This window comes from Watersipora subatra, chromosome 5 (assembly GCF_963576615.1).
Source record: "Watersipora subatra chromosome 5, tzWatSuba1.1, whole genome shotgun sequence".
NCBI lineage: Eukaryota > Metazoa > Bryozoa > Gymnolaemata > Cheilostomatida > Watersiporidae > Watersipora > Watersipora subatra.
Window position 1 is genome coordinate 32,931,935 of NC_088712.1, and position 22,472 is coordinate 32,954,406.

Consider the following 22,472-nt stretch of genomic DNA (forward strand, 5'->3'; position numbering starts at 1 on the left):
TTATAAACAATTATTTGGAAATAGTTGAAATCAGTTCGCCTAAACAAAGCGTAACTGATTTAGGTGTTCAAAATTAATAGGTGTGGTAGCGGTATAGCCGATAAGTGTCAGCGAACGGTGGCTGTCATTGACAAATGGCAGCAAGGGACAAGTGTCATTAGCGAATGGCAACAAGAGGCAGTGTGTTATTAGCAAATGAACACAAGTACACCTAGTAAAGAAATGCTTGCATAAGAATCATAGAGCTCTGCCTGTGGTCTTGCCTATAGGTTTTTAAAACTTGTCATGGAGCAGACAACGTGGCTTTAATTAGTAGTGATTTCTTTTGAGGGGTAGCATGGGTAGCATATGTCAACTATAGTGTTTACTTGTGAGGGGCAGCATAGGTCAACTATAGTGTTTACTTGTGAGGGGTAGCATAGGTCGACTATAGTGTTTACTTGTGAGGGGTAGCATAGGTCAACTATAGTGTCTACTTGGTAGGGGCAGCATAGGTCAACTATAGTGTTTACTTATGAGGGGTAGCATAGGTCAACTATAGTGTTTACTTGTGAGGGGCAGCATAGGTCAACTATAGTGTTTACTTGTGAGGGGCAGCATAGGTCAACTATAGTGTTTCCTTATGAGGGGTAGCATCGTTCAACTATAGTGTTTACTTATGAGGGGTAGCATAGGTCAACTATAGTGTTTACTTATGAGGGGTAGCATAGGTCAACTATAGTGTTTACTTATGAGGTGTAGCATAGGTCAACTATAGTGTTTACTTATGAGGGGCAGCATAGGTCAACTATAGTGTTTACTTGTGAGGGGCAGCATCGTTCAACTATAGTGTTTACTTATGAGGGGTAGCATAGGTCAACTATAGTGTTTACTTGTGAGGGGTAGCATAGTTCAACTATAGTGTTTACTTGTGAGGGGTAGCATAGGTCAACTATAGTGTTTACTTATGAGGGGCAGCATAGGTCAACTATAGTGTTTACTTGTGAGGGGTAGCATAGGTCAACTATAGTGTCTACTTGTGAGGGGCAGCATAGGTCAACTATAGTGTTTACTTATTAGGGGTAGCATAGGTCAACTATAGTGTTTACTTGTGAGGGGCAGCATAGGTCAACTATAGTGTTTACTTATGAGGGGCAGCATAGGTCAACTATAGTGTTTACTTGTGAGGGGTAGCATAGGTCAACTATAGTGTCTACTTATGAGGGGTAGCATAGGTCAACTATAGTGTTTACTTATGAGGGGTAGCATAGGTCAACTATAGTGTTTACTTATGAGGGGCAGCATCGTTCAACTATAGTGTTTACTTGTGAGGGGTAGCATAGGTCAACTATAGTGTTTACTTATGAGGGGCAGCATAGGTCAACTATAGTGTTTACTTGTGAGGGGCAGCATAGTTCAACTATAGTGTTTACTTATGAGGGGCAGCATAGGTCAACTATAGTGTTTACTTGTGAGGGGTAGCATAGGTCAACTATAGTGTTTACTTATGAGGGGTAGCATAGGTCAACTATAGTGTTTACTTATGAGGGGCAGCATAGGTCAACTATAGTGTTTACTTGTGAGGGGCAGCATAGTTCAACTATAGTGTTTACTTATGAGGGGCAGCATAGGTCAACTATAGTGTTTACTTATGAGGGGTAGCATAGGTCAACTATAGTGTTTACTTATGAGGGGCAGCATAGGTCAACTATAGTGTTTACTTATGAGGGGTAGCATAGGTCAACTATAGTGTTTACTTATGAGGTGTAGCATAGGTCAACTATAGTGTTTACTTATGAGGGGCAGCATAGGTCAACTATAGTGTTTACTTGTGAGGGGCAGCATCGTTCAACTATAGTGTTTACTTATGAGGGGTAGCATAGGTCAACTATAGTGTTTACTTGTGAGGGGTAGCATAGTTCAACTATAGTGTTTACTTGTGAGGGGTAGCATAGGTCAACTATAGTGTTTACTTATGAGGGGCAGCATAGGTCAACTATAGTGTTTACTTGTGAGGGGCAGCATAGGTCAACTATAGTGTTTACTTATGAGGGGCAGCATAGATCAACTATAGTGTTTACTTGTGAAGGGCAGCATAGGTCAACTATAGTGTTTACTTATGAGGGGCAGCATAGATCAACTATAGTGTTTACTTGTGAGGGGTAGCATAGGTCAACTATAGTGTTTACTTATGAGGGGCAGCATAGGTCAACTATAGTGTTTACTTGTGAGGGGCAGCATAGGTCAACTATAGTGTTTACTTATGAGGGGCAGCATAGATCAACTATAGTGTTTACTTGTGAGGGGTAGCATAGTTCAACTATAGTGTTTACTTGTGAGGGGTAGCATAGGTCAACTATAGTGTTTACTTGTGAGGGGCAGCATAGGTCAACTATAGTGTTTACTTATGAGGGGCAGCATAGGTCAACTATAGTGTTTGCTTATGAGGGGTAGCATAGTTCAACTATAGTGTTTACTTGTGAGGGGCAGCATAGGTCAACTATAGTGTTTACTTATGAGGGGTAGCATAGGTCAACTATAGTGTTTACTTATGAGGGGCAGCATAGGTCAACTATAGTGTCTACTTATGAGGGGCAGCATAGATCAACTATAGTGTTTACTTGTGAGGGGTAGCATAGGTCAACTATAGTGTTTACTTATGAGGGGTAGCATAGGTCAACTATAGTGTTTACTTGTGAGGGGTAGCATAGGTCAACTATAGTGTTTACTTGTGAGGGGTAGCATAGGTCAACTATAGTGTTTACTTATGAGGGGTAGCATAGGTCAACTATAGTGTTTACTTATGAGGGGCAGCATAGTTCAACTATAGTGTTTACTTATGAGGGGCAGCATAGGTCAACTATAGTGTTTACTTGTGAGGGGTAGCATAGTTCAACTATAGTGTTTACTTATGAGGGGCAGCATAGGTCAACTATAGTGTCTACTTATGAGGGGTAGCATAGGTCAACTATAGTGTTTACTTGTGAGGGGTAGCATAGTTCAACTATAGTGTTTACTTATGAGGGGCAGCATAGTTCAACTATAGTGTCTACTTATGAGGGGTAGCATAGGTCAACTATAGTGTTTACTTATGAGGTGTAGCATAGGTCAACTATAGTGTTTACTTATGAGGGGCAGCATAGATCAACTATAGTGTTTACTTGTGAGGGGTAGCATAGATCAACTATAGTGTTTACTTATGAGGGGTAGCATAGGTCAACTATAGTGTTTACTTATGAGGGGTAGCATAGGTCAACTATAGTGTTTACTTATGAGGGGTAGCATAGGTCAACTATAGTGTTTACTTATGAGGGGCAGCATAGATCAACTATAGTGTTTACTTATGAGGGGTAGCATAGGTCAACTATAGTGTTTACTTATGAGGGGTAGCATAGGTCAACTATAGTGTTTACTTATGAGGGGCAGCATAGTTCAACTATAGTGTTTACTTATGAGGGGCAGCATAGGTCAACTATAGTGTTTACTTGTGAGGGGTAGCATAGTTCAACTATAGTGTTTACTTATGAGGGGCAGCATAGGTCAACTATAGTGTCTACTTATGAGGGGCAGCATAGATCAACTATAGTGTTTACTTGTGAGGGGTAGCATAGGTCAACTATAGTGTTTACTTATGAGGGGCAGCATAGTTCAACTATAGTGTTTACTTATGAGGGGCAGCATAGGTCAACTATAGTGTTTACTTGTGAGGGGTAGCATAGTTCAACTATAGTGTTTACTTATGAGGGGCAGCATAGTTCAACTATAGTGTCTACTTATGAGGGGTAGCATAGGTCAACTATAGTGTTTACTTATGAGGTGTAGCATAGGTCAACTATAGTGTTTACTTATGAGGGGCAGCATAGATCAACTATAGTGTTTACTTGTGAGGGGTAGCATAGATCAACTATAGTGTTTACTTATGAGGGGTAGCATAGGTCAACTATAGTGTTTACTTATGAGGGGTAGCATAGGTCAACTATAGTGTTTACTTATGAGGGGTAGCATAGGTCAACTATAGTGTTTACTTATGAGGGGCAGCATAGATCAACTATAGTGTTTACTTATGAGGGGTAGCATAGGTCAACTGTAGTGTTTACTTATGAGGGGTAGCATAGGTCAACTATAGTGTTTACTTATGAGGGGCAGCATAGTTCAACTATAGTGTTTACTTATGAGGGGCAGCATAGGTCAACTATAGTGTTTACTTGTGAGGGGTAGCATAGTTCAACTATAGTGTTTACTTATGAGGGGCAGCATAGTTCAACTATAGTGTCTACTTATGAGGGGTAGCATAGGTCAACTATAGTGTTTACTTATGAGGTGTAGCATAGGTCAACTATAGTGTTTACTTATGAGGGGCAGCATAGATCAACTATAGTGTTTACTTGTGAGGGGTAGCATAGATCAACTATAGTGTTTACTTATGAGGGGTAGCATAGGTCAACTATAGTGTTTACTTATGAGGGGTAGCATAGGTCAACTATAGTGTTTACTTATGAGGGGTAGCATAGGTCAACTATAGTGTTTACTTATGAGGGGCAGCATAGATCAACTATAGTGTTTACTTATGAGGGGTAGCATAGGTCAACTATAGTGTTTACTTATGAGGGGTAGCATAGGTCAACTATAGTGTTTACTTATGAGGGGCAGCATAGATCAACTATAGTGTTTACTTGTGAGGGGTAGCATAGATCAACTATAGTGTTTACTTGTGAGGGGTAGCATAGATCAACTATAGTGTTTACTTGTGAGGGGTAGCATAGGTCAACTATAGTGTTTACTTGTGAGGGGTAGCATAGGTCAACTATAGTGTTTACTTATGAGGGGTAGCATAGGTCAACTATAGTGTTTACTTATGAGGGGCAGCATAGATCAACTATAGTGTTTACTTGTGAGGGGTAGCATAGATCAACTATAGTGTTTACTTGTGAGGGGTAGCATAGGTCAACTATAGTGTTTACTTGTGAGGGGTAGCATAGGTCAACTATAGTGTTTACTTATGAGGGGTAGCATAGGTCAACTATAGTGTTTACTTATGAGGGGCAGCATAGATCAACTATAGTGTTTACTTGTGAGGGGTAGCATAGGTCAACTATAGTGTTTACTTATGAGGGGCAGCATATGTCAACTATAGTGTTTACTTATGAGGGGTAGCATAGGTCAACTATAGTGTTTACTTATGAGGTGTAGCATAGGTCAACTATAGTGTTTACTTATGAGGGGCAGCATAGGTCAACTATAGTGTTTACTTATGAGGGGTAGCATAGGTCAACTATAGTGTTTACTTATGAGGGGCAGCATAGATCAACTATAGTGTTTACTTGTGAGGGGTAGCATAGGTCAACTATAGTGTTTACTTATGAGGGGCAGCATATGTCAACTATAGTGTCTACTTATGAGGGGCAGCATAGGTCAACTATAGTGTTTACTTGTGAGGGGTAGCATATGTCAACTATAGTGTTTACTTATGAGGGGTAGCATAGGTCAACTATAGTGTTTACTTATGAGGGGCAGCATAGATCAACTATAGTGTTTACTTGTGAGGGGCAGCATAGATCAACTATAGTGTTTACTTGTGAGGGGTAGCATAGGTCAACTATAGTGTTTACTTATGAGGGGCAGCATATGTCAACTATAGTGTTTACTTATGAGGGGTAGCATAGGTCAACTATAGTGTTTACTTATGAGGGGTAGCATAGGTCAACTATAGTGTTTACTTATGAGGGGCAGCATAGGTCAACTATAGTGTTTACTTATGAGGGGTAGCATAGGTCAACTATAGTGTTTACTTATGAGGGGCAGCATATGTCAACTATAGTGTTTACTTATGAGGGGCAGCATAGATCAACTATAGTGTTTACTTGTGAGGGGTAGCATAGGTCAACTATAGTGTTTACTTATGAGGGGTAGCATAGGTCAACTATAGTGTTTACTTATGAGGGGTAGCATAGGTCAACTATAGTGTTTACTTATGAGGGGTAGCATAGGTCAACTATAGTGTTTACTTATGAGGAGTAGCATAGGTCAACTATAGTGTTTACTTATGAGGGGCAGCATAGGTCAACTATAGTGTTTACTTATGAGGTGTAGCATAGGTCAACTATAGTGTTTACTTATGAGGGGCAGCATAGGTCAACTATAGTGTTTACTTATGAGGGGTAGCATAGGTCAACTATAGTGTTTACTTATGAGGGGTAGCATAGGTCAACTATAGTGTTTACTTATGAGGGGCAGCATAGGTCAACTATAGTGTTTACTTATGAGGTGTAGCATAGGTCAACTATAGTGTTTACTTATGAGGGGCAGCATAGATCAACTATAGTGTTTACTTGTGAGGGGTAGCATAGGTCAACTATAGTGTTTACTTATGAGGGGCAGCATATGTCAACTATAGTGTTTACTTATGAGGGGCAGCATAGATCAACTATAGTGTTTACTTGTGAGGGGTAGCATAGGTCAACTATAGTGTTTACTTATGAGGGGCAGCATAGGTCAACTATAGTGTTTACTTATGAGGGGCAGCATAGGTCAACTATAGTGTTTACTTATGAGGGGTAGCATAGGTCAACTATAGTGTTTACTTATGAGGGGTAGCATAGGTCAACTATAGTGTTTACTTATGAGGGGTAGCATAGGTCAACTATAGTGTTTACTTATGAGGTGTAGCATAGGTCAACTATAGTGTTTACTTGTGAGGGGCAGCATAGGTCAACTATAGTGTTTACTTGTGAGGGGTAGCATAGTTCAACTATAGTGTTTACTTGTGAGGGGCAGCATAGGTCAACTATAGTGTTTACTTATGAGGGGCAGCATAGGTCAACTATAGTGTTTACTTATGAGGGGTAGCATAGGTCAACTATAGTGTTTACTTGTGAGGGGCAGCATAGGTCAACTATAGTGTTTACTTATGAGGGGCAGCATAGGTCAACTATAGTGTTTACTTATGAGGGGTAGCATAGGTCAACTATAGTGTTTACTTATGAGGGGCAGCATCGTTCAACTATAGTGTTTACTTATGAGGGGCAACATAGGTCAACTATAGTGTCTACTTATGAGGGGTAGCATATGTCAACTATAGTGTTTACTTATGAGGGGTAGCATAGGTCAACTATAGTGTTTACTTGTGAGGGGCAGCATAGGTCAACTATAGTGTTTACTTGTGAGGGGCAGCATAGGTCAACTATAGTGTCTACTTATGAGGGGTAGCATAGTTCAACTATAGTGTTTACTTATGAGGGGTAGCATAGGTCAACTATAGTGTTTACTTGTGAGGGGTAGCATAGGTCAACTATAGTGTTTACTTGTGAGGGGCAGCATAGGTCAACTATAGTGTTTACTTATGAGGGGTAGCATAGTTCAACTATAGTGTTTACTTGTGAGGGGCAGCATAGGTCAACTATAGTGTTTACTTATGAGGGGTAGCATAGGTCAACTATAGTGTTTACTTATGAGGGGCAGCATAGGTCAACTATAGTGTCTACTTATGAGGGGCAGCATCGTTCAACTATAGTGTTTACTTATGAGGGGCAGCATAGGTCAACTATAGTGTTTACTTGTGAGGGGTAGCATAGGTCAACTATAGTGTTTACTTGTGAGGGGTAGCATCGTTCAACTATAGTGTTTACTTGTGAGGGGTAGCATAGGTCAACTATAGTGTTTACTTATGAGGGGTAGCATAGATCAACTATAGTGTCTACTTATGAGGGGCAGCATAGTTCAACTATAGTGTTTACTTGTGAGGGGCAGCATAGGTCAACTATAGTGTTTACTTGTGAGGGGTAGCATAGGTCAACTATAGTGTTTACTTATGAGGGGTAGCATAGGTCAACTATAGTGTTTACTTGTGAGGGGCAGCATAGGTCAACTATAGTGTTTACTTGTGAGGGGTAGCATAGGTCAACTATAGTGTTTACTTATGAGGGGTAGCATAGGTCAACTATAGTGTCTACTTATGAGGGGTAGCATAGGTCAACTATAGTGTTTACTTATGAGGGGTAGCATAGATCAACTATAGTGTCTACTTATGAGGGGCAGCATAGTTCAACTATAGTGTTTACTTGTGAGGGGTAGCATAGGTCAACTATAGTGTTTACTTATGAGGGGTAGCATAGATCAACTATAGTGTTTACTTATGAGGTGTAGCATAGGTCAACTATAGTGTTTACTAATGAGGGGCAGCATAGTTCAACTATAGTGTTTACTTATGAGGTGTAGCATAGGTCAACTATAGTGTTTACTAATGAGGGGTAGCATAGGTCAACTATAGTGTTTACTTATGAGGGGTAGCATAGGTCAACTATAGTGTTTACTTGTGAGGGGTAGCATAGGTCAACTATAGTGTTTACTTATGAGGGGCAGCATAGGTCAACTATAGTGTTTACTTATGAGGGGTAGCATAGATCAACTATAGTGTCTACTTATGAGGGGCAGCATAGTTCAACTATAGTGTTTACTTGTGAGGGGTAGCATAGGTCAACTATAGTGTTTACTTATGAGGGGCAGCATAGATCAACTATAGTGTTTACTTGTGAGGGGTAGCATAGATCAACTATAGTGTTTACTTATGAGGGGTAGCATAGGTCAACTATAGTGTTTACTTATGAGGGGTAGCATAGGTCAACTATAGTGTTTACTTATGAGGGGCAGCATAGTTCAACTATAGTGTTTACTTATGAGGGGCAGCATAGGTCAACTATAGTGTTTACTTGTGAGGGGTAGCATAGTTCAACTATAGTGTTTACTTATGAGGGGCAGCATAGTTCAACTATAGTGTCTACTTATGAGGGGTAGCATAGGTCAACTATAGTGTTTACTTATGAGGTGTAGCATAGGTCAACTATAGTGTTTACTTATGAGGGGCAGCATAGATCAACTATAGTGTTTACTTGTGAGGGGTAGCATAGATCAACTATAGTGTTTACTTATGAGGGGTAGCATAGGTCAACTATAGTGTTTACTTATGAGGGGTAGCATAGGTCAACTATAGTGTTTACTTATGAGGGGTAGCATAGGTCAACTATAGTGTTTACTTATGAGGGGCAGCATAGATCAACTATAGTGTTTACTTATGAGGGGTAGCATAGGTCAACTGTAGTGTTTACTTATGAGGGGTAGCATAGGTCAACTATAGTGTTTACTTATGAGGGGCAGCATAGTTCAACTATAGTGTTTACTTATGAGGGGCAGCATAGGTCAACTATAGTGTTTACTTGTGAGGGGTAGCATAGTTCAACTATAGTGTTTACTTATGAGGGGCAGCATAGTTCAACTATAGTGTCTACTTATGAGGGGTAGCATAGGTCAACTATAGTGTTTACTTATGAGGTGTAGCATAGGTCAACTATAGTGTTTACTTATGAGGGGCAGCATAGATCAACTATAGTGTTTACTTGTGAGGGGTAGCATAGATCAACTATAGTGTTTACTTATGAGGGGTAGCATAGGTCAACTATAGTGTTTACTTATGAGGGGTAGCATAGGTCAACTATAGTGTTTACTTATGAGGGGTAGCATAGGTCAACTATAGTGTTTACTTATGAGGGGCAGCATAGATCAACTATAGTGTTTACTTATGAGGGGTAGCATAGGTCAACTATAGTGTTTACTTATGAGGGGTAGCATAGGTCAACTATAGTGTTTACTTATGAGGGGCAGCATAGATCAACTATAGTGTTTACTTGTGAGGGGTAGCATAGATCAACTATAGTGTTTACTTGTGAGGGGTAGCATAGATCAACTATAGTGTTTACTTGTGAGGGGTAGCATAGGTCAACTATAGTGTTTACTTGTGAGGGGTAGCATAGGTCAACTATAGTGTTTACTTATGAGGGGTAGCATAGGTCAACTATAGTGTTTACTTATGAGGGGCAGCATAGATCAACTATAGTGTTTACTTGTGAGGGGTAGCATAGATCAACTATAGTGTTTACTTGTGAGGGGTAGCATAGGTCAACTATAGTGTTTACTTGTGAGGGGTAGCATAGGTCAACTATAGTGTTTACTTATGAGGGGTAGCATAGGTCAACTATAGTGTTTACTTATGAGGGGCAGCATAGATCAACTATAGTGTTTACTTGTGAGGGGTAGCATAGGTCAACTATAGTGTTTACTTATGAGGGGCAGCATATGTCAACTATAGTGTTTACTTATGAGGGGTAGCATAGGTCAACTATAGTGTTTACTTATGAGGTGTAGCATAGGTCAACTATAGTGTTTACTTATGAGGGGCAGCATAGGTCAACTATAGTGTTTACTTATGAGGGGTAGCATAGGTCAACTATAGTGTTTACTTATGAGGGGCAGCATAGATCAACTATAGTGTTTACTTGTGAGGGGTAGCATAGGTCAACTATAGTGTTTACTTATGAGGGGCAGCATATGTCAACTATAGTGTCTACTTATGAGGGGCAGCATAGGTCAACTATAGTGTTTACTTGTGAGGGGTAGCATATGTCAACTATAGTGTTTACTTATGAGGGGTAGCATAGGTCAACTATAGTGTTTACTTATGAGGGGCAGCATAGATCAACTATAGTGTTTACTTGTGAGGGGCAGCATAGATCAACTATAGTGTTTACTTGTGAGGGGTAGCATAGGTCAACTATAGTGTTTACTTATGAGGGGCAGCATATGTCAACTATAGTGTTTACTTATGAGGGGTAGCATAGGTCAACTATAGTGTTTACTTATGAGGGGTAGCATAGGTCAACTATAGTGTTTACTTATGAGGGGCAGCATAGGTCAACTATAGTGTTTACTTATGAGGGGTAGCATAGGTCAACTATAGTGTTTACTTATGAGGGGCAGCATATGTCAACTATAGTGTTTACTTATGAGGGGCAGCATAGATCAACTATAGTGTTTACTTGTGAGGGGTAGCATAGGTCAACTATAGTGTTTACTTATGAGGGGTAGCATAGGTCAACTATAGTGTTTACTTATGAGGGGTAGCATAGGTCAACTATAGTGTTTACTTATGAGGGGTAGCATAGGTCAACTATAGTGTTTACTTATGAGGAGTAGCATAGGTCAACTATAGTGTTTACTTATGAGGGGCAGCATAGGTCAACTATAGTGTTTACTTATGAGGTGTAGCATAGGTCAACTATAGTGTTTACTTATGAGGGGCAGCATAGGTCAACTATAGTGTTTACTTATGAGGGGTAGCATAGGTCAACTATAGTGTTTACTTATGAGGGGTAGCATAGGTCAACTATAGTGTTTACTTATGAGGGGCAGCATAGGTCAACTATAGTGTTTACTTATGAGGTGTAGCATAGGTCAACTATAGTGTTTACTTATGAGGGGCAGCATAGATCAACTATAGTGTTTACTTGTGAGGGGTAGCATAGGTCAACTATAGTGTTTACTTATGAGGGGCAGCATATGTCAACTATAGTGTTTACTTATGAGGGGCAGCATAGATCAACTATAGTGTTTACTTGTGAGGGGTAGCATAGGTCAACTATAGTGTTTACTTATGAGGGGCAGCATAGGTCAACTATAGTGTTTACTTATGAGGGGCAGCATAGGTCAACTATAGTGTTTACTTATGAGGGGTAGCATAGGTCAACTATAGTGTTTACTTATGAGGGGTAGCATAGGTCAACTATAGTGTTTACTTATGAGGGGTAGCATAGGTCAACTATAGTGTTTACTTATGAGGTGTAGCATAGGTCAACTATAGTGTTTACTTGTGAGGGGCAGCATAGGTCAACTATAGTGTTTACTTGTGAGGGGTAGCATAGTTCAACTATAGTGTTTACTTGTGAGGGGCAGCATAGGTCAACTATAGTGTTTACTTATGAGGGGCAGCATAGGTCAACTATAGTGTTTACTTATGAGGGGTAGCATAGGTCAACTATAGTGTTTACTTGTGAGGGGCAGCATAGGTCAACTATAGTGTTTACTTATGAGGGGCAGCATAGGTCAACTATAGTGTTTACTTATGAGGGGTAGCATAGGTCAACTATAGTGTTTACTTATGAGGGGCAGCATCGTTCAACTATAGTGTTTACTTATGAGGGGCAACATAGGTCAACTATAGTGTCTACTTATGAGGGGTAGCATATGTCAACTATAGTGTTTACTTATGAGGGGTAGCATAGGTCAACTATAGTGTTTACTTGTGAGGGGCAGCATAGGTCAACTATAGTGTTTACTTGTGAGGGGCAGCATAGGTCAACTATAGTGTCTACTTATGAGGGGTAGCATAGTTCAACTATAGTGTTTACTTATGAGGGGTAGCATAGGTCAACTATAGTGTTTACTTGTGAGGGGTAGCATAGGTCAACTATAGTGTTTACTTGTGAGGGGCAGCATAGGTCAACTATAGTGTTTACTTATGAGGGGTAGCATAGTTCAACTATAGTGTTTACTTGTGAGGGGCAGCATAGGTCAACTATAGTGTTTACTTATGAGGGGTAGCATAGGTCAACTATAGTGTTTACTTATGAGGGGCAGCATAGGTCAACTATAGTGTCTACTTATGAGGGGCAGCATCGTTCAACTATAGTGTTTACTTATGAGGGGCAGCATAGGTCAACTATAGTGTTTACTTGTGAGGGGTAGCATAGGTCAACTATAGTGTTTACTTGTGAGGGGTAGCATCGTTCAACTATAGTGTTTACTTGTGAGGGGTAGCATAGGTCAACTATAGTGTTTACTTATGAGGGGTAGCATAGATCAACTATAGTGTCTACTTATGAGGGGCAGCATAGTTCAACTATAGTGTTTACTTGTGAGGGGCAGCATAGGTCAACTATAGTGTTTACTTGTGAGGGGTAGCATAGGTCAACTATAGTGTTTACTTATGAGGGGTAGCATAGGTCAACTATAGTGTTTACTTGTGAGGGGCAGCATAGGTCAACTATAGTGTTTACTTGTGAGGGGTAGCATAGGTCAACTATAGTGTTTACTTATGAGGGGTAGCATAGGTCAACTATAGTGTCTACTTATGAGGGGTAGCATAGGTCAACTATAGTGTTTACTTATGAGGGGTAGCATAGATCAACTATAGTGTCTACTTATGAGGGGCAGCATAGTTCAACTATAGTGTTTACTTGTGAGGGGTAGCATAGGTCAACTATAGTGTTTACTTATGAGGGGTAGCATAGATCAACTATAGTGTTTACTTATGAGGTGTAGCATAGGTCAACTATAGTGTTTACTAATGAGGGGCAGCATAGTTCAACTATAGTGTTTACTTATGAGGTGTAGCATAGGTCAACTATAGTGTTTACTAATGAGGGGTAGCATAGGTCAACTATAGTGTTTACTTATGAGGGGTAGCATAGGTCAACTATAGTGTTTACTTGTGAGGGGTAGCATAGGTCAACTATAGTGTTTACTTATGAGGGGCAGCATAGGTCAACTATAGTGTTTACTTATGAGGGGTAGCATAGATCAACTATAGTGTCTACTTATGAGGGGCAGCATAGTTCAACTATAGTGTTTACTTGTGAGGGGTAGCATAGTTCAACTATAGTGTTTACTTATGAGGGGTAGCATAGGTCAACTATAGTGTTTACTTGTGAGGGGCAGCATAGGTCAACTATAGTGTTTACTTGTGAGGGGTAGCATAGTTCAACTATAGTGTTTACTTGTGAGGGGCAGCATAGGTCAACTATAGTGTTTACTTATGAGGGGCAGCATAGGTCAACTATAGTGTTTACTTATGAGGGGCAGCATATGTCAACTATAGTGTCTACTTATGAGGGGTAGCATAGGTCAACTATAGTGTTTACTTGTGAGGGGCAGCATAGGTCAACTATAGTGTTTACTTATGAGGGGCAGCATCGTTCAACTATAGTGTTTACTTGTGAGGGGTAGCATAGGTCAACTATAGTGTTTACTTATGAGGGGTAGCATAGGTCAACTATAGTGTTTACTTATGAGGGGCAGCATAGGTCAACTATAGTGTTTACTTATGAGGGGTAGCATAGATCAACTATAGTGTCTACTTATGAGGGGCAGCATAGTTCAACTATAGTGTTTACTTGTGAGGGGTAGCATAGTTCAACTATAGTGTTTACTTATGAGGGGTAGCATAGGTCAACTATAGTGTTTACTTGTGAGGGGCAGCATAGGTCAACTATAGTGTTTACTTGTGAGGGGTAGCATAGTTCAACTATAGTGTTTACTTGTGAGGGGCAGCATAGGTCAACTATAGTGTTTACTTATGAGGGGTAGCATAGGTCAACTATAGTGTTTACTTGTGAGGGGCAGCATAGGTCAACTATAGTGTTTACTTGTGAGGGGTAGCATAGTTCAACTATAGTGTTTACTTGTGAGGGGCAGCATAGGTCAACTATAGTGTTTACTTATGAGGGGCAGCATAGGTCAACTATAGTGTTTACTTATGAGGGGTAGCATAGGTCAACTATAGTGTTTACTTGTGAGGGGCAGCATAGGTCAACTATAGTGTTTACTTATGAGGGGCAGCATATGTCAACTATAGTGTCTACTTATGAGGGGTAGCATAGTTCAACTATAGTGTTTACTTATGAGGGGCAGCATAGGTCAACTATAGTGTCTACTTATGAGGGGCAGCATAGGTCAACTATAGTGTTTACTTGTGAGGGGTAGCATAGGTCAACTATAGTGTTTACTTATGAGGGGTAGCATAGGTCAACTATAGTGTTTACTTATGAGGGGCAGCATAGGTCAACTATAGTGTTTACTTGTGAGGGGCAGCATAGGTCAACTATAGTGTTTACTTATGAGGGGCAGCATCGTTCAACTATAGTGTTTACTTGTGAGGGGTAGCATAGGTCAACTATAGTGTTTACTTGTGAGGGGCAGCATAGATCAACTATAGTGTCTACTTATGAGGGGCAGCATAGTTCAACTATAGTGTTTACTTGTGAGGGGCAGCATAGGTCAACTATAGTGTTTACTTGTGAGGGGTAGCATAGGTCAACTATAGTGTTTACTTATGAGGGGCAGCATAGATCAACTATAGTGTCTACTTATGAGGGGCAGCATAGTTCAACTATAGTGTTTACTTGTGAGGGGCAGCATAGGTCAACTATAGTGTTTACTTGTGAGGGGTAGCATAGGTCAACTATAGTGTTTACTTATGAGGGGTAGCATAGTTCAACTATAGTGTTTACTTATGAGGGGCAGCATAGGTCAACTATAGTGTTTACTTATGAGGGGTAGCATAGGTCAACTATAGTGTTTACTTATGAGGGGCAGCATAGGTCAACTATAGTGTTTACTTATGAGGGGCAGCATATGTAAACTATAGTGTTTACTTATGAGGGGTAGCATAGTTCAACTATAGTGTTTACTTGTGAGGGGCAGCATAGGTCAACTATAGTGTTTACTTGTGAGGGGTAGCATAGGTCAACTATAGTGTTTACTTATGAGGGGTAGCATAGGTCAACTATAGTGTTTACTTATGAGGGGCAGCATAGGTCAACTATAGTGTCTACTTATGAGGGGCAGCATAGGTCAACTATAGTGTTTACTTATGAGGGGCAGCATAGGTCAACTATAGTGTCTACTTATGAGGGGTAGCATAGTTCAACTATAGTGTTTACTTATGAGGGGTAGCATAGTTCAACTATAGTGTTTACTTGTGAGGGGCAGCATAGGTCAACTATAGTGTTTACTTATGAGGGGCAGCATAGGTCAACTATAGTGTTTACTTATGAGGGGTAGCATAGGTCAACTATAGTGTTTACTTATGAGGGGTAGCATAGATCAACTATAGTGTTTACTTATGAGGGGCAGCATAGGTCAACTATAGTGTTTACTTATGAGGGGTAGCATAGGTCAACTATAGTGTTTACTTATGAGGGGTAGCATAGTTCAACTATAGTGTTTACTTGTGAGGGGCAGCATAGGTCAACTATAGTGTTTACTTATGAGGGGCAGCATAGGTCAACTATAGTGTCTACTTATGAGGGGCAGCATAGGTCAACTATAGTGTTTACTTGTGAGGGGTAGCATAGGTCAACTATAGTGTTTACTTGTGAGGGGTAGCATAGGTCAACTATAGTGTTTACTTGTGAGGGGTAGCATAGGTCAACTATAGTGTTTACTTGTGAGGGGTAGCATAGGTCAACTATAGTGTTTACTTGTGAGGGGCAGCATAGTTCAACTATAGTGTTTACTTATGAGGGGTAGCATAGGTCAACTATAGTGTTTACTTATGAGGGGCAGCATAGGTCAACTATAGTGTTTACTTGTGAGGGGTAGCATATGTCAACTATAGTGTCTACTTATGAGGGGTAGCATAGGTCAACTATAGTGTTTACTTGTGAGGGGCAGCATAGGTCAACTATAGTGTTTACTTATGAGGGGCAGCATCGTTCAACTATAGTGTTTACTTGTGAGGGGTAGCATAGGTCAACTATAGTGTTTACTTATGAGGGGTAGCATAGATCAACTATAGTGTTTACTTATGAGGGGCAGCATAGGTCAACTATAGTGTTTACTTGTGAGGGGTAGCATAGGTCAACTATAGTGTTTACTTGTGAGGGGTAGCATAGGTCAACTATAGTGTTTACTTATGAGGGGTAGCATAGATCAACTATAGTGTTTACTTATGAGGGGCAGCATCGTTCAACTATAGTGTTTACTTGTGAGGGGTAGCATAGGTCAACTATAGTGTTTACTTGTGAGGGGCAGCATAGGTCAACTATAGTGTTTACTTGTGAGGGGCAGCATAGGTCAACTATAGTGTTTACTTATGAGGGGTAGCATAGGTCAACTATAGTGTTTACTTATGAGGGGCAGCATCGTTCAACTATAGTGTTTACTTGTGAGGGGTAGCATAGGTCAACTATAGTGTTTACTTGTGAGGGGTAGCATCGTTCAACTATAGTGTTTACTTGTGAGGGGTAGCATAGGTCAACTATAGTGTTTACTTGTGAGGGGCAGCATAGTTCAACTATAGTGTTTACTTATGAGGGGTAGCATATGTCAACTATAGTGTCTACTTATGAGGGGTAGCATAGGTCAACTATAGTGTTTACTTGTGAGGGGCAGCATAGGTCAACTATAGTGTTTACTTATGAGGGGCAGCATCGTTCAACTATAGTGTTTACTTATGAGGGGTAGCATAGGTCAACTATAGTGTTTACTTGTGAGGGGCAGCATAGTTCAACTATAGTGTTTACTTATGAGGGGTAGCATCGTTCAACTATAGTGTTTACTTGTGAGGGGTAGCATAGGTCAACTATAGTGTTTACTTATGAGGGGCAGCATAGGTCAACTATAGTGTTTACTTGTGAGGGGTAGCATAGGTCAACTATAGTGTTTACTTGTGAGGGGCAGCATAGGTCAACTATAGTGTTTACTTATGAGGGGCAGCATCGTTCAACTATAGTGTTTACTTGTGAGGGGTAGCATAGGTCAACTATAGTGTTTACTTATGAGGGGCAGCATAGGTCAACTATAGTGTTTACTTGTGAGGGGTAGCATAGGTCAACTATAGTGTTTACTTGTGAGGGGTAGCATAGGTCAACTATAGTGTTTACTTGTGAGGGGCAGCATAGTTCAACTATAGTGTTTACTTATGAGGGGTAGCATATGTCAACTATAGTGTCTACTTATGAGGGGTAGCATAGGTCAACTATAGTGTTTACTTGTGAGGGGCAGCATAGGTCAACTATAGTGTTTACTTATGAGGGGCAGCATCGTTCAACTATAGTGTTTACTTGTGAGGGGTAGCATAGGTCAACTATAGTGTTTACTTATGAGGGGTAGCATAGATCAACTATAGTGTCTACTTATGAGGGGCAGCATAGTTCAACTATAGTGTTTACTTGTGAGGGGCAGCATAGGTCAACTATAGTGTTTACTTATGAGGGGTAGCATAGATCAACTATAGTGTCTACTTATGAGGGGCAGCATAGTTCAACTATAGTGTTTACTTGTGAGGGGCAGCATAGGTCAACTATAGTGTTTACTTATGAGGGGCAGCATAGGTCAACTATAGTGTCTACTTATGAGGGGTAGCATATGTCAACTATAGTGTTTACTTGTGAGGGGTAGCATATGTCAACTATAGTGTTTACTTATGAGGGGCAGCATAGATCAACTATAGTGTTTACTTGTGAGGGGCAGCATAGTTCAACTATAGTGTTTACTTATGAGGGGCAGCATAGGTCAACTATAGTGTTTACTTATGAGGTGTAGCATAGGTCAACTATAGTGTTTACTTATGAGGGGCAGCATAGGTCAACTATAGTGTTTACTTGTGAGGGACAGCATAGGTCAACTATAGTGTTTACTTATGAGGGGCAGCATAGTTCAACTATAGTGTTTACTTATGAGGGGTAGCATAGATCAACTATAGTGTTTACTTGTGAGGGGTAGCATAGGTCAACTATAGTGTTTACTTATGAGGGGCAGCATAGTTCAACTATAGTGTTTACTTATGAGGGGTAGCATAGATCAACTATAGTGTTTACTTGTGAGGGGCAGCATAGGTCAACTATAGTGTTTACTTATGAGGGGCAGCATAGATCAACTATAGTGTCTACTTATGAGGGGCAGCATAGATCAACTATAGTGTTTACTTGTGAGGGGCAGCATAGTTCAACTATAGTGTTTACTTGTGAGGGGCAGCATAGGTCAACTATAGTGTTTACTTATGAGGGGTAGCATAGGTCAACTATAGTGTTTACTTGTGAGGGGCAGCATATGTCAACTATAGTGTTTACTTATGAGGGGTAGCATAGGTCAACTATAGTGTTTACTTGTGAGGGGCAGCATAGGTCAACTATAGTGTTTGCTTATGAGGGGTAGCATAGGTCAACTATAGTGTTTACTTGTGAGGGGCAGCATAGGTCAACTATAGTGTTTACTTGTGAGGGGTAGCATAGGTCAACTATAGTGTTTACTTATGAGGGGCAGCATAGGTCAACTATAGTGTCTACTTATGAGGGGTAGCATAGTTCAACTATAGTGTTTACTTGTGAGGGGTAGCATAGGTCAACTATAGTGTTTACTTATGAGGGGTAGCATAGATCAACTATAGTGTCTACTTATGAGGGGCAGCATAGTTCAACTATAGTGTTTACTTGTGAGGGGCAGCATAGGTCAACTATAGTGTTTACTTGTGAGGGGTAGCATAGGTCAACTATAGTGTTTACTTATGAGGGGTAGCATAGGTCAACTATAGTGTTTACTTGTGAGGGGCAGCATAGGTCAACTATAGTGTTTACTTGTGAGGGGTAGCATAGGTCAACTATAGTGTTTACTTATGAGGGGTAGCATAGGTCAACTATAGTGTCTACTTATGAGGGGTAGCATAGGTCAACTATAGTGTTTACTTATGAGGGGTAGCATAGATCAACTATAGTGTCTACTTATGAGGGGCAGCATAGTTCAACTATAGTGTTTACTTGTGAGGGGTAGCATAGGTCAACTATAGTGTTTACTTATGAGGGGTAGCATAGATCAACTATAGTGTTTACTTATGAGGTGTAGCATAGGTCAACTATAGTGTTTACTAATGAGGGGCAGCATAGTTCAACTATAGTGTTTACTTATGAGGTGTAGCATAGGTCAACTATAGTGTTTACTAATGAGGGGTAGCATAGGTCAACTATAGTGTTTACTTATGAGGGGTAGCATAGGTCAACTATAGTGTTTACTTGTGAGGGGTAGCATAGGTCAACTATAGTGTTTACTTATGAGGGGCAGCATAGGTCAACTATAGTGTTTACTTATGAGGGGTAGCATAGATCAACTATAGTGTCTACTTATGAGGGGCAGCATAGTTCAACTATAGTGTTTACTTGTGAGGGGTAGCATAGTTCAACTATAGTGTTTACTTATGAGGGGTAGCATAGGTCAACTATAGTGTTTACTTGTGAGGGGCAGCATAGTTCAACTATAGTGTTTACTTGTGAGGGGCAGCATAGGTCAACTATAGTGTTTACTTGTGAGGGGTAGCATAGGTCAACTATAGTGTTTACTTATGAGGGGTAGCATAGGTCAACTATAGTGTTTACTTGTGAGGGGCAGCATAGGTCAACTATAGTGTTTACTTGTGAGGGGTAGCATAGGTCAACTATAGTGTTTACTTATGAGGGGTAGCATAGGTCAACTATAGTGTCTACTTATGAGGGGTAGCATAGGTCAACTATAGTGTTTACTTATGAGGGGTAGCATAGATCAACTATAGTGTCTACTTATGAGGGGCAGCATAGTTCAACTATAGTGTTTACTTGTGAGGGGTAGCATAGGTCAACTATAGTGTTTACTTATGAGGGGTAGCATAGATCAACTATAGTGTTTACTTATGAGGTGTAGCATAGGTCAACTATAGTGTTTACTAATGAGGGGCAGCATAGTTCAACTATAGTGTTTACTTATGAGGTGTAGCATAGGTCAACTATAGTGTTTACTAATGAGGGGTAGCATAGGTCAACTATAGTGTTTACTTATGAGGGGTAGCATAGGTCAACTATAGTGTTTACTTGTGAGGGGTAGCATAGGTCAACTATAGTGTTTACTTATGAGGGGCAGCATAGGTCAACTATAGTGTTTACTTATGAGGGGTAGCATAGATCAACTATAGTGTCTACTTATGAGGGGCAGCATAGTTCAACTATAGTGTTTACTTGTGAGGGGTAGCATAGTTCAACTATAGTGTTTACTTATGAGGGGTAGCATAGGTCAACTATAGTGTTTACTTGTGAGGGGCAGCATAGGTCAACTATAGTGTTTACTTGTGAGGGGTAGCATAGTTCAACTATAGTGTTTACTTGTGAGGGGCAGCATAGGTCAACTATAGTGTTTACTTATGAGGGGCAGCATAGGTCAACTATAGTGTTTACTTATGAGGGGCAGCATATGTCAACTATAGTGTCTACTTATGAGGGGTAGCATAGGTCAACTATAGTGTTTACTTGTGAGGGGCAGCATAGGTCAACTATAGTGTTTACTTATGAGGGGCAGCATCGTTCAACTATAGTGTTTACTTGTGAGGGGTAGCATAGGTCAACTATAGTGTTTACTTATGAGGGGTAGCATAGGTCAACTATAGTGTTTACTTATGAGGGGCAGCATAGGTCAACTATAGTGTTTACTTATGAGGGGTAGCATAGATCAACTATAGTGTCTACTTATGAGGGGCAGCATAGTTCAACTATAGTGTTTACTTGTGAGGGGTAGCATAGTTCAACTATAGTGTTTACTTATGAGGGGTAGCATAGGTCAACTATAGTGTTTACTTGTGAGGGGCAGCATAGGTCAACTATAGTGTTTACTTGTGAGGGGTAGCATAGTTCAACTATAGTGTTTACTTGTGAGGGGCAGCATAGGTCAACTATAGTGTTTACTTATGAGGGGTAGCATAGGTCAACTATAGTGTTTACTTGTGAGGGGCAGCATAGGTCAACTATAGTGTTTACTTGTGAGGGGTAGCATAGTTCAACTATAGTGTTTACTTGTGAGGGGCAGCATAGGTCAACTATAGTGTTTACTTATGAGGGGCAGCATAGGTCAACTATAGTGTTTACTTATGAGGGGTAGCATAGGTCAACTATAGTGTTTACTTGTGAGGGGCAGCATAGGTCAACTATAGTGTTTACTTATGAGGGGCAGCATATGTCAACTATAGTGTCTACTTATGAGGGGTAGCATAGTTCAACTATAGTGTTTACTTATGAGGGGCAGCATAGGTCAACTATAGTGTCTACTTATGAGGGGCAGCATAGGTCAACTATAGTGTTTACTTGTGAGGGGTAGCATAGGTCAACTATAGTGTTTACTTATGAGGGGTAGCATAGGTCAACTATAGTGTTTACTTATGAGGGGCAGCATAGGTCAACTATAGTGTTTACTTGTGAGGGGCAGCATAGGTCAACTATAGTGTTTACTTATGAGGGGCAGCATCGTTCAACTATAGTGTTTACTTGTGAGGGGTAGCATAGGTCAACTATAGTGTTTACTTGTGAGGGGCAGCATAGATCAACTATAGTGTCTACTTATGAGGGGCAGCATAGTTCAACTATAGTGTTTACTTGTGAGGGGCAGCATAGGTCAACTATAGTGTTTACTTGTGAGGGGTAGCATAGGTCAACTATAGTGTTTACTTATGAGGGGCAGCATAGATCAACTATAGTGTCTACTTATGAGGGGCAGCATAGTTCAACTATAGTGTTTACTTGTGAGGGGCAGCATAGGTCAACTATAGTGTTTACTTGTGAGGGGTAGCATAGGTCAACTATAGTGTTTACTTATGAGGGGTAGCATAGTTCAACTATAGTGTTTACTTATGAGGGGCAGCATAGGTCAACTATAGTGTTTACTTATGAGGGGTAGCATAGGTCAACTATAGTGTTTACTTATGAGGGGCAGCATAGGTCAACTATAGTGTTTACTTATGAGGGGCAGCATATGTAAACTATAGTGTTTACTTATGAGGGGTAGCATAGTTCAACTATAGTGTTTACTTGTGAGGGGCAGCATAGGTCAACTATAGTGTTTACTTGTGAGGGGTAGCATAGGTCAACTATAGTGTTTAC

General features: G+C 40.4%; 1 protein-coding gene across 2 annotated transcripts in view; it reads left to right on the top strand.

Moving 5' to 3' along the window:
- Positions 1 to 22,472, top strand: part of LOC137396341 (proto-oncogene c-Rel-like) — a 142,808-nt gene that overhangs the window by 60,223 nt on the left and 60,113 nt on the right. The window lies entirely within an intron of this gene.